Below are 4,627 nucleotides of genomic sequence, written 5' to 3'. Positions count from 1 at the left end.
AGCAGCTCCGAGCATGGTGTGTACACACGCACCAGGGGAGGAAGACGACTGACCGTGGGCGTCTACGTCAACGACCTCATCATCACCGGCGATCACGACGACGAGATTCGTAGCTTCAAGGGAGAGATGATGAAACTCTTCAAGATGAGTGATTTGGGGCACTCAGATACTACCTCGGCATCAAGGTTACCCTGGACAGTGATGGGATCACGCTGGGGCAAGCTGCATATGCCGGCAAGATTCTTGAGAGGGCAGGACTCAAGGACTACAATCCCTGTCAGACTCCCATGGAGGTACGTTTGAAATTGGGAAAGAATTCAGATTTTCCTCTCGTGGATGCTACACTCTATCGCAGCTTGGTTGGAAGTCTGTGGTATCTCGTCAACACACGGCCCGATCTGGCATTCTCTGTGGGGTATGTCAGTCGCTTCATGGAGTCACCCAGGGCGGATCATCTCGCTGCTGTTCGGCGCATACTGCACTATGTGGCAGGCACTCGCTGCTGGGGGATTCGTTTTGGCCCAGGTGCACAGGGCACTTCAAGAAAGCTGTTGTCTATTCTGACAGTGATTTGGCTGGTGATCTAGATGAGCAAAAGAGTACATCAGGCCAGATTTTCTTCGTCAATGGCGGGCCGGTCACTTGGCAATCTTCCAAGCAGAAGGTGGTGGCATTGTCCTCTTGTGAGGCAGAGTACATCGCCGTAGCTGCCGCGACATGTCAAAGCGTATGGCTCGCGTGGCTGTTAGCGGAGGTGATGGGCGACGAGGTCGCCGCACCGCTGCTGAAGGTGGACAATCAGTCCACAATCTCATTGATCAAAAACCCAGTGCATCACGACCGGAGTAAGCATATCGATGTCAAATACCATTATATCCGGGAGTGTGCAGAAAAGAAGCTGATTGAGGTGATGTCCGTGGGAACTGCGGAGCAGCTTGGGGATATATTCACCAAATCTCTGGGCAGAACCAGGTTTCAGGAGCTTCGCTCGAAGATCGGTATGTGTTCTCTTGAATCGGGCAGTCAGACTTAAGGGGGTGATTTGTTAGGAATAAGTCTAGCTGCTCATTGTAGTTAGTTGTTTGCTTTCCTATTTTCATATTCAGTCTAGCGCATGATCTGGTCTTTCGGGTTGTGCGGATTGTGGGCTTGACGCACGCTGCGTTCGTGCAGAGTCTGTTGGAGTCGTGCGCTGTATGCTCCAGTGTCGCGACCGGGAAAATTTCCTTTTCCCGAACGCTAGTGTATTAATCCCCGTCCCAGGAAAAGCCGGGGTACACCATACAAACATGATATAAAAGACACATCTTTATTATATCGATAATATTTACATTATTACAAAGGCACTTAAGGCCTGACAATCAAAAATAAACAGCAGCGGACTAGCGGGCCTACGGCTCCATCTTCACAGGCGCTCAACTGGGGTATAAGCCAGGACTCCACCTAAGACTTCTTCTCCAAAGCTTCTCTTACTGAAGGGGGGAGAAAGATAGAGCAAGAATGAGTACAACCACAGTACTCAGCAAGCCACACCGGCAGATGCATGATTAATGCAGGGGGGGTACAAGGGGTTAATAATAGGGGTTATGTTTTGCAGTAAACAGCATTTAAAAGTCACTTAGTTGCCCAAAGCCATTTTAGAAAGACGATCCTAGAGCTACACAGTATTATTAATCAAGGCCGTGAACCCTCACGAACCTGCCTTAACCCAAGGCCTACGATGATTCAGACCGAACTGGCAACCCGACCCTGGGTCCCAGCTCGTCCCAAGCCAACCCAGGCCAACCATTCCACATTTTAGTTGTTAAGCAAATTTTAAGAATTAAAACACTGACTTGGGTACATTGCTCGGCTTGCCCATAACCGAGGGCGCGGCTATTCGAATAGATTATACTCTGATCAGAGGTGTACATCTTTACCCACAAGACACATCTTCCTCACGTGTAACCACGTGCCACATACCACCACGGTATACGGACGGAAGACGTGACATAGTTCCCAACCCATCCTAGCCATAGACAAGAGTACCGACCCAATCCCACCTACGGCCGGAACCTCCGGGACAGGTAGGCAGGATTGAGCCCCTAGCAGCAGGACACCAGCCCTGTGCCATGACATCTCGACTACCGGGCCGCAGCTCGTGTAGCCTTCATTTGCCCTGGAGAATGTCCATCGACCCCCGACTTCATCCATCTCCATCCGTGTACTTTTGTTTATAACTAGACTGAGCCACAAACTAAGCCTTACCCACTAGACATGTGGAAGTACGGTAGTGCTTTGCAACAGAGGCCCGAAGACCGGTCCTTATATGGCCGAGGTGCTACTATCAAAACCATGCACCCCGAGCCCAGCCTAAAACCATTTTAGGGGATTTTAAATAGAGGGGGCGGTGTGAATCCAATTCCACAATACTCCAACAATTCCACAGTGTCCAGGTGATATGAATATTCCCAAAGTCTAGAGTTGTAAAACCGCCTAATGTTACCTAATTAAAAGCGAAGCATCTACCTAAAATCATACTAGTGGTACCATGAGTAGAGTGTCCACTAGTTGGGGTTTTGTTTATTCTAGGGTGAACAAGGAAATAGTAACAATAACAATAATAATATGGTCATAACAAAGGTAAATAGGCATGGCTAAATAAAACAGTGATAACGCGGGAATTTAAATAAAGCGATAATGCAATAATTTAAATCAACATAATTTTACAAACTGGGATTCAATATGTTCAAAGATGATGTGACTTGCCTTGCTCGCTTTCCCAAACGCCGGCTTCAACTTCCACGAAGAGCGGATCTTCCGAAGCTGCAGCGTCTACACGACCAACGGAAAAGAAAAGGCTTTTACTCTACTAAACTCCATATCACAAGCAGAAACAAAGCACAAAAATGGGTTCTTGACTTTTTAAGGAAAAATTAGAGACTTGAATGGTCCAATTTCGAGTTCAAATGGCCAAGTTATGGCCATTTGAAGTTTATATGCTCTTTAAATGGATATTTACGAATTTCTTGATTTAAATTTTAATTTAAAATCGGATTTATTGCGTCAGCCGAGGGGAGGGGCGCGCGGACCGGGTCCACGGGAGTGGGGCCCACGCGGCAGCCTCACGGTCCACGGTGGACCGGGCGCACGCGGCTTGCGCTGGCCGGCGCCGTGGGTCCCACGCGTCAGCCGCACCGAGGGCGCGGGCGGCTGACGGCCGGGCCCCACATGGCAGCCGCGGGGCGCGCCCAAAGGCGGCCTCGCCGGCACGGCCGACGGGAGGCGGCGCGCCCGCGCCCCTATGGTCGCCGGCGGCGGCCATAGGCACGGCGGAGCGGCGGCCGAGAGAGGGGAGGGAAGGGGGAAACGAAATGGCGGTCCTCGGCTCACACCGGGTCGACGGCGACGACGGGAACGGCGACCGAAGCGGAGAGAGGCGGCGGCGCGGCTCGGGTCGACGAGGACGGCGGTGCTCCGGCGGTCGGCGGGCGAAACGGAGGAGTGGACGAGGTCGACGGGGACGCGGCGAAGCCGAAGGAGGCGATGCCGAAGCGGGAGGAGGTCCGGGGCGACGACGGCGGCGAACCGAAGCTCGGCGGCGACGGCGGAGAGAGAGGACGACGGCGCGAGCTCGATTCCGACGGGGAGAGAGAGCGACGAGTGGCGGAAACGGAGGAGGGAGGCACGGGGAGCGTTTAAATAGAGCCGGGGCGAGGGAGGGTGGCCGGGGAAGGGAGGAAACCGCGGCGCGGGAGGTCGGCCGCCATCAATGGCGCCGGCGAGATTAGGGGAGCGGTTTCCAACCGAATCCGAGGGAGAGAGGGAGGGAAAAATGGGGGGAAAGAGAGAGGGAATCACGGGGAGTGATTTCCCCCTCTTTATTGCGCGCGGGGACGGCGGGAGGCGGCGGGATTCGCGGCGGCGGCGGCGCTAGGGCACGGGCGAGGCGGCGGGAGCGGCGGGAGGATAGGGATGACAGGTGGGCCCCACCCGTCAGCGAGGGTGGCGGGCGGGCCCGCCCGTCAGCGGCGCGCGCGCGGGGAGAGGCTGAGTGGGCCGCGGGGAGGAGGAGAGAGAGGGAGGGAGATGGGCCGAGCCGGCCCAAGAGGGGGAAGGGGGGGGGAAAAGGACTTTTAGGGTTTTTCTTTTTATAAAATCATTTTAACTTTGTTTATTTCTTAATAATTATTATTTGTGCTCTGAAAATTCCACTAAAATTTGAGGGCTCCTTTTAGACCAAGGAGAATTTAACAAAAATTCTCCGGGCCACATTTGAATTTTTCTTGTACGTATTTTAATGTTTGCCAAATTCTTTTCGAATTGTAATTAATTCTATTATTCCTTTTAGAGAATGATTTTTAATTCGGGATGAATTTATCAGGACGTGACATCCAGTTCGTGGGATGGCACGAAGCGGCAAGGGGTGTGACGTGTGCATTTAGGAGGCCACTATGGCCATGTTTTCGTTCTTTCTTGTAATCTGCTATTTAAGCTTGAGTCTTAATCCAGAAAAGCTGCCAATTAACGCAGCGCCAAAATACTCCGTGTTTGCTCCGCTTCCGCTTTGCCGGATTAGCTACAGTTTTCGTTTTGCCGCTAACAATCCCCAAGTGGCTTTGCTCTTCGCCAGCCTTGCCACAGAAAC

Source organism: Oryza sativa, chromosome 4 (assembly GCF_034140825.1).
Source record: "Oryza sativa Japonica Group chromosome 4, ASM3414082v1".
NCBI lineage: Eukaryota > Viridiplantae > Streptophyta > Magnoliopsida > Poales > Poaceae > Oryza > Oryza sativa.
This window is presented reverse-complemented; position numbering follows the sequence as displayed.